Below are 13,379 nucleotides of genomic sequence, written 5' to 3' on the forward strand. Positions count from 1 at the left end.
CCATTGACTCAGATACACACTGGTCCTGGAGATGGACTGGGGAGAAAGGTCAGAGAGAGTCCCATTGACTCAGATACACACTGGTCCTGGAGATGGACTGGGGAGAAAGGTCAGAGAGAGTCCCATTGACTCAGATACACACTGGTCCTGGAGATGGACTGGGGAGAAAGGTCAGAGAGAGTCCCATTGACTCAGATACACACTGGTCCTGGAGATGGACTGGGGAGAAAGGTCAGAGAGAGTCCCATTGACTCAGATACACACTGGTCCTGGAGATGGACCGGGGAGAAAGGTCAGAGAGAGTCCCATTGACTCCGATACACACTGGTCCTGGAGATGGACTGGGGAGAAAGGTCAGAGAGAGTCCCATTGACTCAGATACACACTGGTCCTGGAGATAGACTGGGGAGAAAGGTCAGAGAATTCCATTGACTCAGATACACACTGGTCCTGGAGATGGACTGGGGAGAAAGGTCAGAGAGAGTCCCATTGGCTCAGATACACACTGGTCCTGGACATGGACTGGGGAGAAAGGTCAGAGAGAGTCCCATTGGCTCAGATACACACTGGTCCTGGAGATGGACTGGGGAGAAAGGTCAGAGAGTCCCATTGACTCAGATACACACTGGTCCTGGAGATAGACTGGGGAGAAAGGTCAGAGAGAGTCCGATTGACTCAGATACACACTGGTCCTGGAGATGGACCGGGGAGAAAGGTCAGAGAGAGTCCCATTGACTCCGATACACACTGGTCCTGGAGATGGACTGGGGAGAAAGGTCAGAGAGAGTCCCATTGACTCAGATACGCACTGGTCCTGGAGATGGACTGGGGAGAAAGGTCAGAGAGTCCCATTGACTCAGATACACACTGGTCCTGGAGATAGACTGGGGAGAAAGCTCAGAGAGAGACCCATTGACTCAGATACACACTGGTCCTGGAGATGGACTGGGGAGAAAGGTCAGAGTAAGTCCCATTGACTCATTTACACACTGGTCCTGGAGATGGACTGGGGAGAAAGGTCAGAGAGTTCCATTGACTCAGATACACACTGGTCCTGGAGATGGACTGGGGAGAAAGGTCAGAGAGTCCCATTGACTCAGATACACACTGGTCCTGGAGATGGACTGGGGAGAAAGGTCAGAGAGTCCCATTGACTCAGATACACACTGGTCCTGGAGATGGACCGGGGAGAAAGGTCAGAGAGTCCCATTGACTCAGATACACACTGGTCCTGGAGATGGACTGGGGAGAAAGGTCAGAGAGAGACCCATTGACTCAGATACACACTGGTCCTGGAGATGGACCGGGGAGAAAGGTCAGAGAGAGTCCCATTGACTCAGATACACACTGGTCCTGGAGATGGACTGGGGAGAAAGGTCGCAGAGAGTCCCATTGACTCAGATACACACTGGTCCTGGAGATGGACTGGGGAGAAAGGTCAGAGAGAGTCCCATTGACTCAGATACACACTGGTCCTGGAGATGGACTGGGGAGAAAGGTCAGAGAGAGTCCCATTGACTCAGATACACACTGGTCCTGGAGATAGACTGGGGAGAAAGGTCAGAGAGAGTCCCATTGACTCAGATACACACTGGTCCTGGAGATGGACTGGGGAGAAAGGTCAGAGTGAGTCCCATTGACTCAGATACACACTGGTCCTGGAGATAGACTGGGGAGAAAGGTCAGAGAGAGTCCCGTTGACTCAGATACACACTGGTCCTGGAGATGGACTGGGGAGAAAGGTCAGAGAGTCCCATTGACTCAGATACACACTGGTCCTGGAGATAGACCGGGGAGAAAGGTCAGAGAGTCCCATTGACTCAGATACACACTGGTCCTGGAGATAGACCGGGGAGAAAGGTCAGAGAGAGTCCCATTGACTCAGATACACACTGGCCCTGGAGATGGACTGGGGAGAAAGGTCAGAGAGTCCCATTGACTCAGATACACACTGGTCCTGGAGATAGACTGGGGAGAAAGGTCAGAGAGAGTCCCATTGACTCAGATACACACTGGTCCTGGAGATGGACTGGGGAGAAAGGTCAGAGAGAGTCCCATTGACTCAGATACACACTGGTCCTGGAGATAGACTGGGGAGAAAGGTCAGAGAGTCCCATTGACTCAGATACACACTGGTCCTGGAGATAGACTGGGGAGAAAGGTCAGAGAGTCCCATTGACTCAGATACACACTGGTCCTGGAGATGGACTGGGGAGAAAGGTCAGAGAGAGTCCCATTGACTCAGATACACACTGGTCCTGGAGATGGACTGGGGAGAAAGGTCAGAGAGAGTCCCATTGACTCAGATACACACTGGCCCTGGAGATGGACTGGGGAGAAAGGTCAGAGAGTCCCATTGACTCAGATACACACTGGTCCTGGAGATAGACTGGGGAGAAAGGTCAGAGAGAGTCCCATTGACTCAGATACACACTGGTCCTGGAGATGGACTGGGGAGAATGGTCAGAGAGAGTCCCATTGACTCGGATACACACTGGTCATGGAGATGGACTGGGGAGAAAGGTCAGAGAGTCCCATTGATTCAGATACACACTGGTCCTGGAGATGGACTGGGGAGAAAGGTCCGAGAGCCCCATTGACTCAGATACACACTGGTCCTGGAGATGGACTGGGGAGAAAGGTCAGAGAGAGTCCCATTGACTCAGATACACACTGGTCCTGGAGATGGACCGGGGAGAAAGGTCAGAGAGTCCCATTGACTCAGATACACACTGGTCCTGGAGATGGACTGGGGAGAAAGGTCAGAGAGAGACCCATTGACTCAGATACACACTGGCCCTGGAGATGGACTGGGGAGAAAGGTCAGAGAGAGACCCATTGACTCAGATACACACTGGCCCTGGAGATAGACTGGGGAGAAAGGTCAGAGAGAGACCCATTGACTCAGATACACACTGGCCCTGGAGATGGACTGGGGAGAAAGGTCAGAGAGAGTCCCATTGACTCAGATACACACTGGTCCTGGAGATAGACCGGGGAGAAAGGTCAGAGAGAGTCCCATTGACTCAGATACACACTGGTCCTGGAGATGGACTGGGGAGAAAGGTCAGAGAGAGTCCCATTGACTCAGATACACACTGGTCCTGGAGATGGACTGGGGAGAAAGGTCAGAGAGAGACCCATTGACTCAGATACACACTGGTCCTGGAGATGGACTGGGGAGAAAGGTCAGAGAGAGTCCCATTAACTCAGATACCCACTGGTCCTGGAGATGGACTGGGGAGAAAGGTCAGAGAGAGTCCCATTGACTCCGATACACACTGGTCCTGGAGATGGACTGGGGAGAAAGGTCAGAGAGAGTCCCATTAACTCAGATACCCACTGGTCCTGGAGATGGACTGGGGAGAAAGGTCAGAGAGAGTCCCATTGACTCAGATACACACTGGTCCTGGAGATGGACTGGGGAGAAAGGTCAGAGAGAGACCCATTGACTCAGATACACACTGGTCCTGGAGATGGACTGGGGAGAAAGGTCAGAGAGAGTCCCATTGACCCAGATACACACTGGTCCTGGAGATGGACTGGGGAGAAAGGTCAGAGAGAGTCCCATTGACTCAGATACACACTGGTCCTGGAGATGGACTGGGGAGAAAGGTCAGAGAGAGTCCCATTGACTCAGATACACACTGGTCCTGGAGATGGACTGGGGAGAAAGGTCAGAGAGTCCCATTGACTCTGATACACACTGGTCCTGGAGATGGACTGGAGAGAAAGGTCAGAGAGAGTCCCATTGACTCAGATACACACTGGTCCTGGAGATGGACTGGGGAGAAAGGTCAGAGAGAGTCCCATTGACTCAGATACACACTGGTCCTGGAAATGGACCGGGGAGAAAGGTCAGAGAGAGTCCCATTGACTCAGATACACACTGGTCCTGGAGATGGACTGGGGAGAAAGGTCAGAGAGTCCCATTGACTCAGATACACACTGGTCCTGGAGATGGACTGGGGAGAAAGGTCAGAGAGAGTCCCATTGACTCAGATACACACTGGTCCTGGAGATGGAACGGGGAGAAAGGTCAGAGAGTCCCATTGACTCAGATACACACTGGTCCTGGAGATAGACTGGGGAGAAAAGTCAGAGAGAGTCCCATTGACTCCGATACACACTGGTCCTGGAGATGGACTGGGGAGAAAGGTCAGAGAGAGTCCCATTGACTCCGATACACACTGGTCCTGGAGATGGACTGGGGAGAAAGGTCAGAGAGAGTCCCATTGACTCAGATACACACTGGTCCTGGAGATGGACTGGGGAGAAAGGTCAGAGAGAGTCCCATTGACTCAGATACACACTGGTCCTGGAGATGGACTGGGGAGAAAGGTCAGAGAGAGTCCCATTGACTCAGATACCCACTGGTCCTGGAGATGGAACGGGGAGAAAGGTCAGAGAGAGTCCCATTGACTCAGATACACACTGGTCCTGGAGATGGACTGGGGAGAAAGGTCAGAGAGAGTCCCATTGACTCAGATACACACTGGTCCTGGAGATGGACTGGGGAGAAAGGTCAGAGAGAGTCCCATTGACTCAGATACACACTGGTCCTGGAGATGGACTGGGGAGAAAGGTCAGAGAGAGTCCCATTGACTCAGATACCCACTGGTCCTGGAGATGGACTGGGGAGAAAGGTCAGAGAGTCCCATTGACTCAGATACACACTGGTCCTGGAGATGGACTGGGGAGAAAGGTCAGAGAGAGTCCCATTGACTCAGATACACACTGGTCCTGGAAATGGACCGGGGAGAAAGGTCAGAGAGAGTCCCATTGACTCAGATACCCACTGGTCCTGGAGATGGAACGGGGAGAAAGGTCAGAGAGTCCCATTGACTCAGATACACACTGGTCCTGGAGATAGACTGGGGAGAAAAGTCAGAGAGAGTCCCATTGACTCCGATACACACTGGTCCTGGAGATGGACTGGGGAGAAAGGTCAGAGAGAGTCCCATTGACTCCGATACACACTGGTCCTGGAGATGGACTGGGGAGAAAGGTCAGAGAGAGTCCCATTGACTCAGATACACACTGGCCCTGGAGATGGACTGGGGAGAAAGGTCAGAGAGAGTCCCATTGACTCAGATACACACTGGTCCTGGAGATAGACTGGGGAGAAAGGTCAGAGAGAGTCCCATTGACTCCGATACACACTGGTCCTGGAGATGGACTGGGGAGAAAGGTCAGAGAATTCCATTGACTCAGATACACACTGGTCCTGGAGATGGACTGGGGAGAAAGGTCAGAGAGTCCCATTGACTCAGATACACACTGGTCCTGGAGATAGACTGGGGAGAAAGGTCAGAGAGTCCCATTGACTCAGATACACACTGGTCCTGGAGATGGACTGGGGAGAAAGGTCAGAGAGAGTCCCATTGACTCAGATACACACTGGCCCTGGAGATGGACTGGGGAGAAAGGTCAGAGAGAGTCCCATTGACTCAGATACACACTGGTCCTGGAGATAGACTGGTGAGAAAGGTCAGAGAGTCCCATTGACTCAGATACACACTGGTCCTGGAGATAGACTGGGGAGAAAGGTCAGAGAGAGTCCCATTGACTCAGATACACACTGGTCCTGGAGATAGACTGGGGAGAAAGGTCAGAGAGAGTCCCATTGACTCAGATACACACTGGTCCTGGAGATGGACTGGGGAGAAAGGTCAGAGAGAGTCCCATTGGCTCAGATACACACTGGTCCTGGAGATGGACTGGGGAGAAAGGTCAGAGAGTCCCATTGACTCAGATACACACTGGTCCTGGAGATAGACTGGGGAGAAAGGTCAGAGAGAGTCCCATTGACTCAGATACACACTGGTCCTGGAGATGGACTGGGGAGAAAGGTCAGAGAGAGTCCCATTGGCTCAGATACACACTGGTCCTGGAGATGGACTGGGGAGAAAGGTCAGAGAGTCCCATTGACTCAGATACACACTGGTCCTGGAGATGGACTGGGGAGAAAGGTCAGAGAGAGCGCCATTGACTCAGATACACACTGGTCCTGGAGATGGACTGGGGAGAAAGGTCAGAGAGAGTCCCATTGACTCAGATACACACTGGTCCAGGAGATGGACTGGGGAGAAAGGTCAGAGAGAGTCCCATTGACTCAGATGATGTCCCCACACTATTACTGCAGATTTGGTTTCCCCAATCTATACATAGCTTAAAATCCCCCATGATTAATATATTACCCTTGCTACATGCACCTCTAGTTCCCTGAATTATACGCTGCCCTACATTACAACTGCAGTTTGGGGGCCTATAAACACCTCCAACCAATGTTTTCTGCCCCTTGCTGTTTCTTGGCTCCACCCAAACTGATTTTTTTACTTTATTTTTGGAGCTAAGATCATTTCTCCCTCCTGTCTTTATCCCATCCTTTATCGATGTGAGACCAGAACTGTGCTCGGTACTCCGGTGTTGTCTCACCAAAGCCCTGTCCAATTGTAGCAAGACTTCCTCACTGTTGTATTCCAATCCCTTGTAATAAAGGCCAACATGCCATCCGCCTGCCCAATTGCTCGCTGTACCTGCATGCTAACTTTGTTTCCTGTACGAGAACACCTAAATCTCTCTGAACACCAACATTTAATAATTTTTCACCATTTAAAAAAGGTTCTGTTTTTCTACTCTTCCTGCTAAAGTGAATACGCACACATTTCCCCACATTATGTTCCATCTGTCACCTTACTGCCCGCACACTTAGACTGCCCATATCCCTTTGCAGGCTCTGTGTCCCCATAGCTTACTGTCCCACCTAGCTTTGTATCAGCAGCAAACTTGGATCCATTGCACTCGGTCCCTTCATCTAAGTCAGTAATATAGATTGTAAATAGCAGAGGCCCCAGCACTGATCCTTGTGGCACCCCACTAGCCTGCCAAGCTGAAAATGTCCTGTTTATCCCTACTCTCTGTTTTCTGTCAGTTAACCAATCCTCTATCAATGCTAATAGTCATAACGGCACAGAAGGAGGCCATTCGGCCCATCGAGTCCGTGCCGGCTCTCTGTAGAGCAATCCAGTCAGTCCCATTCCCCCGCTCTATCCCCGTAGCCCTGCAAGTTTATTTCCCTCAAGTGCCTATCCAGTCTCCCCTTGAAAACATCGAGTGTCTCCACTTCCACCACTTCCGTCGGCAGCGAGTTCCAGGTCCTCACCACTCGCTGCGTAAAAAGGTTTTTACTCACATCCCCCCCGTATCTCTTGCCCAAAACCTTAAATCTGTGTCCCCTAGTCCTCGTACCATCCATTAGTGGGAACAGCCTTTCCCTGTCTAGCCTATCCAAACCCATCATAATCTTGTACACCTCGATCAAATCACCCCTCAACCTCCTTTGCTCTAATGAAAACAAATCCAGCTTCTCCAACCTGTCCTTGTAGCTAATATATTCCCCTCAACCCCATGAGTCCTTATCTTGCATAGCAACCTTTTATGTGGCACCTTATCAAATGCCTTTTGGCAATCCAAATATTTGACATCCACCAGTTCCCCATTATCTATCCAGCTAGTTGCATCCTCAAAAAACACTAATAGCATGATTTCTCTTTCATAAAACCATGTTGACTCCGCCTGATCATATGATTTTCTAAGTGCCCTCTTACCCCTCCCTTAATAATGGATTCCAGCATTTTCCTGACGCCAGGCTCACTGGCCTGTAGTTCCCTGCTTTCTCTCTTCCCCCTTTCTAGAATAGCGAGGTTACTTTTTCTACCTTCTAATCCGCTGGGACTGTTCCAGAATGTAGGGGATTTTGGAAGATCACAACCAATGCATCCACTCTCTCTTCAGCCACCTCTTGTAGAACCCTAGGATGTCGGCCGTCAGGTCCTGGGGATTTGTCGGATTTTAGTCCCATTAGTTTCTCAAGTACTTTTTTTCTCGAAGGAACTTAAAGTAATTGATGTCAGTCCTTTCATTACTCCCTTGGTTCCCTGCTATTTTTGGTGCGTTATTTGTGTTTTCTACTGTGAAGACAGATACAAAATATTTGTTTAAAATTTGCCATTTCCTTATTTCCCATTATAATTTCTCCTGTCTCAGCCTCTAAGGGACCAATGTTTACTTTTGCTACTCTTCATGTTTACTTACTTTCAGAAGTTCCTACAATTTTTAAATGTTTCTTGCTGGTACACTCAGTCGATTTTCTCCCTTTTTATCAATTTTTGGTCATCGTTTGCTGGTTAACAGAATTAAACTTCCCAATGCAATTTCACACGCTGAAGGTCTGCTTCTGTAAATAGCATTCAGGTACATTTATCGTTTATTACTCGCTCAGGAACAAAGTTCGAGGTTGATACCATAGAAACTTGGGACCAGACAGCACAGAATGAGGCCATTGGGCACAGCGGGCCTGTACCGGCTCTTTGAAAGAGCAGACCAATGTGTCCCACTCCCCTGCTCTGTGCCCAGAGCACTGCTAATGTTCTCCCCTTCGTGTGTTTCACTAATTCAGGTTTAAAAGTTACTATTGTCTCTGCTCCCATCACTCATTCAGACATTGCATTCCAGGTCATCATAACACGATGCCTAAAAACAATCTTATCTTACCTCCCCTCTGGCATTTTGTCAATTACATTAAATCCGTCTCCTCTGTTTACCGACCCTTCTGTCAGTGGGTACAGTTGCTCCTTATTTACTCTATGGAAACACCTTCATGATTTTGAGCACCTCTATTAAATCTCCCAATTAACATTTTCTGCTCTAAAGAGAACCTGCGAGGAGTTGCCAGCAGCAGCGAGGAGGCATAAATACAACGTGAGGCCGAGGACAGTGCGGACCTGCGAGGAGTCGGCAGCAGCAGCGAGAAGGCATAAATACAGCGGGAGGCCGAGGACAGCGCCAACCTGCGAGGAGGCATAAATAGAGCGGGAGGCCGAGGACAGCGCAGACCTGCGAGGAGTCGGCAGCAGCAGCGAGGAGGCATAAATACAGCGGGAGGCCGAGGACAGCGCGGACCTGCGAGGAGTCGGCAGCAGCAGCGAGGAGGCATAAATACAGCGTGAGGCCGAGGACAGCGCGAACCTGCAAGGAGTCGGCAGCAGCAGCGAGGAGGCATAAATACAGCGGGAGGCCGAGGACAGCGCGGACCTGTGAGGAGTCGGCAGCAGCAGCGAGGAGGCATAAATACAGCGGGAGGCCGAGGACAGCGCGGACCTGCGAGGAGTCGGCAGCAGCAGCGAGGAAGCATAAATATAGCGTGAGGCCAAGGACAGCGCGGACCTGCGAGGAGTCGGCAGCAGTGAGGAGGCAGATACATATCCGGCGAATTCCAAAAGTACAGCAAAATCGAGGAGAAACGTCACAGGACTGCAGGAAAGAGTGAGAGCGGGAGCAGTCAAACTACAACTGCAAAACCGCTAAAGTGACGTCGCAACCAGGGAAGGAGCTGATTGGGAAGTAGGACCTGGTGAGTATTTCTACAGTCCTGTCGTTAAAGTAAAAGTAAGGTCTCTAGCGTAAGTAGTGTTTAAAGGGAAGTAAGGTCCCTAGTGTGGGGGACTACGGTCTCCCGCGTAACGAAATAGGTAACACAGCGAGCTACAAGAAATAGGTCTTTACTCCAACTCTCACAATACAGTACTGAATTCGTAAAGCCCGCGAACCTGTGATGACTCACGGATTGGTCACCTGCTGGAACCTGATTGGTTTTCCTTCTCTCAGCAGCAGGCAAGTCTGAACATGCCTTATTCCTCTCAGCTTGCAACTGTCTTGCGGGGGATGTGGAATACAGCAGTTAAAAGGGGATTATACAGGTTTATCTACATACAGTGTTTCCCCAATGTGGCAACGCCACACTAGTGTATTTAATATTCTTTAAAGGGAGTAAATTAAGGGTAGGACATGGCAGGGCAGCTCGGCAGTGTGGCGTGCTCCTCCTGTGCTATGTGGGAAGTCGGGGACACTTTCGGTGTCCAGGGCGAACATGTGTGCAGGAAGTGTCTCCAGCTGCAGCTACTCGCAATCCACGTTTCTGAGCTGGAGCTGCGGCTGGAGTCACTGTGGAGCATCCGCAAAGCTGAGATCTTCATAGCTCGTCTAACGAGGTGGTCAGATGGAATGGGTGACCGCCAGACAGAGTAAAAGAACTAGGAAGGCAGTGCAGGAGTCCCCTGGGTCCATCTCTCTCTCCAACAGATTTTCCGTTTTGGATACTGCTGGGGAGATGGTTTCTTGGGAATGCAGCAAGAGCCAAGTCCGTGGCACTACGAGTGGCTCAGCTGCACAGGAGGGGAGGAAAAAGAGTGGGAGAGCAATAGTGATAGAGGATTCTATCGTAAGGGGAACAGATAGACGTTTCTGTGGCCGCAGACGTGACTCCAGGATGGTATGTTGCCTCCCTGGTGCCAAGGTCAGGGATGTCACTGAACGGCTGCAGGGCATTCTGAAGGGGGAGGGCGAACAGTCAGAGGTCGTGGTTCACATTGGTACCAAGGACATAGATAGAAAGCGGGATGAGGTCCTGCAACAAGAATTTAGGGAGCTAGGTAGCAGATTAAAATGCAGGACCTCAAAGGTTGTAATCTCTGGATTACTCCCAGTGCCACGTGCTAGTGAGTATATAGGAATAGGTGGATAGAGCAGATGAATGCGTGGCTGAAGAGTTGGTGCAGGAGGGAGGGCTTTAGTTTCCTGGATCACTGGCTCTGCTTCTGGGGAAGGTGGGACCTGTACAAGTCGGACGGGTTGCACATGAATCGGAACGGGACCAACATCCTTGCAGGGAGGTTTGTTAGTACTGTTGGGAGTTTAAACTAACTTGGCAGGGGGATGGGATACAGAGTGGAGCTACAGTAGAGGGTGATGCACAGCCAAATATAGAGGAAAAAACAAGGCAGAGCAAATATGTAACGGCACAAGGGAGTATGGCAAGGCTGGATGGCATTTATTTTAATGCAAGGAGTCTTGCGAGTAAGGCAGATGAATTCAAGGTGTTGATGAACACATGGGAGTATGATATTGTTATCACAGACATGGTTGAGGGAGGGGCAGGACTGGCAGCTCAGTATTCCAGGGTATAGAATCTTCAGGCAAGACAGGGGTGTAAAAGAGGAGGGGGTGTTGCAATATTAATCAAGGAGTCAATTACTGCTGTAAGGAGAGATGATATCTTAGCAGGTTCTCAATGATTTATCTCCAGAAGGTTCCTGAACACCGGCGCTAGACTGATTCGCCTGTCGTTCATTGGTTTACCACACGCTCCATTTTTAAACGAGGGGGTAACATTTGCAAATCCCCAGTCCTGTGGCACCACTCCCCTATCCAAGGAGGATTCAAAGATTGTGGCCAGAGCCTTCCTTCTCTCAGTAACCCAGGATGTATCCCATCCAGACCATGACACTTCCACTTTGAGCGCTGTCAACTGTTTCACTACATCCTCTTGGTCTATTTATATCCTGTCCAATTTCACTACCACCCTCTCCTTCACTGTAACATTGGCAGCATCCTCTTCTTTAGTGAAGGCAGATGCAAAGTACTCATTCAGTACCTCAGCCATGCCCACTGCATCCACCAGAAGATTGCGCTTTTGCTCCTTAATCATCGCACCTTTCCATTGACTCTCCTTTTAGGCTTTACATGTTTAAGAAAGATTTTAATGTTCCCTATTCTATTCCCACTAATCTTTCCTCAGTTTTTCTGTGCCCCTCTTAGTTTGTTTTTGATTTCTCCTCTGTACTTTCTGTATTCAGCTTGATTCCCTACGGTGCTGCTGTTGTTGTGTGTTTATTATACCAGAGTCTGCGTGTGTCAAACAGCAGAAAACTCCATCTTACAAGGTCTCAAATTGGGTTATAACTTAATGCCGGCGAATAACATCAACTTAAGTTTGGAGAAATTACTGATCCGGGACTGAATCGCTTTCACATTTCCCCAGTGGGGAAAGGGAAGGACGCTGACTGAGAGTTCGTTAGACACACAGCGGGACACGTGCACACGTGGAGAATTATAATTGTAAAACAGCAGTCAGATCAAACCAGTTATGTATTTAAGAGGTTTCCAGATATTGTAAGACCCCTAAAGATATTGCGTCACCAATCTGCTTAAAGTTACACCACTGTTAATATTAGTGGAGCAGTGGTGAATGTCCTCGCCTCCTACAGTGCTCATGAGTCAAGTGCTGACACCATGAGCGATGTCCTTGGCTTTATTACAAGAGGAATAGCAAATAACAGCAAGGAAGTGATGTTAAACTGTTATAACAGACTGGTTAGGCCTCAGCTGGAGTCTGGTTTTCAATTCTGGGCACCGCACTTTAGGAAGGATATCAAGGCCTTGGAGATGGTGCAGAAGAGATTTGAGAGAATTGTACTAAGGATCAGGGACTTCAGTTCTGGGGAGAGACTGGTTTGTTCTCTTTAGAGCAGAGTTGGTTAAACGAAGATTTTATAGAGCTGTTGAAACTCATGAATGGTTTTGATGAGTAAATAAGGAGAAACTGTTTCCATTGGCAGAAGGGTCAGTAACCAGACGACGCAGATTTAAAGTGAGTGGAGAAAGAGCCACAGGCGAGGTGAGGTAACATTGTGTTACACAGCGAGTTAGTGTGATCTGGAATGCATTGCCCGAAAGGGTGGTGAGGTAACATTTTGTTACACAGCGAGTTAGTGAGATCTGGAATGCATTGTCCGAAAGGGTGGTGAGGTAACATTGTGTTACACAGTGAGTTAGTGAGATCTGGAATGCATTGTCCGAAAGGGTGGTGAGGTAACATTGTGTTACACAGCGAGTTAGTGAGATCTGGAATGCATTGCCCGAAAGGGTGGTGAGGTAACATTGTGTTACACAGTGAGTTAGTGAGATCTGGAATGCATTGTCCGAAAGGGTGGTGAGGTAACATTGTGTTACACAGCGAGTTAGTGAGATCTGGAATGCATTGCCCGAAAAGGGTGGTGAGGTAACATTGTGTTACACAGCGAGTTAGTGAGATCTGGAATGCATTGTCCGAAAGGGCGGTGAGGTAACATTGTGTTACACAGCGAGTTAGTGAGATCTGGAATGCATTGTCCGAAAGGGTGGTGAGGTAACATTGTGTTACACAGCGAGTTAGTGTGATCTGGAATGCATTGTCTGAAAGGGTGGTGAGGTAACATTGTGTTACACAGCGAGTTAGTGAGATCTGGAATGCATTGTCCGAAAGGGTGGTGAGGTAACATTGTGTTACACAGCGAGTTAGTGAGATCTGGAATGCATTGCCCGAAAGGGTGGTGAGGTAACATTGTGTTACACAGCGAGTTAATGTGATCTGGAATGCATTGCCCGAAAGGGTGGTGAGGTAACATTGTGTTACACAGCGAGTTAGTGAGATCTGGAATGCATTGCCCGAAAGGGTGGTGAGGTAACATTGTGTTACACAGCGAGTTAGTGAGATCTGG

At 49.5% G+C, this 13,379-nt stretch overlaps 1 protein-coding gene across 4 annotated transcripts in view; it reads left to right on the forward strand.

Moving 5' to 3' along the window:
* Positions 1-13,379, forward strand: part of LOC147093335 (uncharacterized) — a 32,861-nt gene that overhangs the window by 8,482 nt on the left and 11,000 nt on the right. For 3 of the 4 annotated variants that reach the window (XM_085974268.1, XM_085974266.1, XM_085974269.1), the window contains exon 3: positions 8,716-9,415. The exons of the other annotated variant lie outside the window; for it this stretch is intronic. The gene's annotated coding sequence lies outside the window, so the exon portion shown is untranslated. The remainder of the gene's footprint in view (positions 1-8,715; positions 9,416-13,379) is intronic. 4 annotated transcript variants of the gene reach the window in all.

The sequence above is a fragment of the Somniosus microcephalus genome, unplaced genomic scaffold (assembly GCF_052327205.1).
Source record: "Somniosus microcephalus isolate GS21.2 unplaced genomic scaffold, FLI_Smic_1.0 unresolved_chr1, whole genome shotgun sequence".
In the NCBI taxonomy this organism is placed as follows: Eukaryota; Metazoa; Chordata; class Chondrichthyes; order Squaliformes; family Somniosidae; genus Somniosus; species Somniosus microcephalus.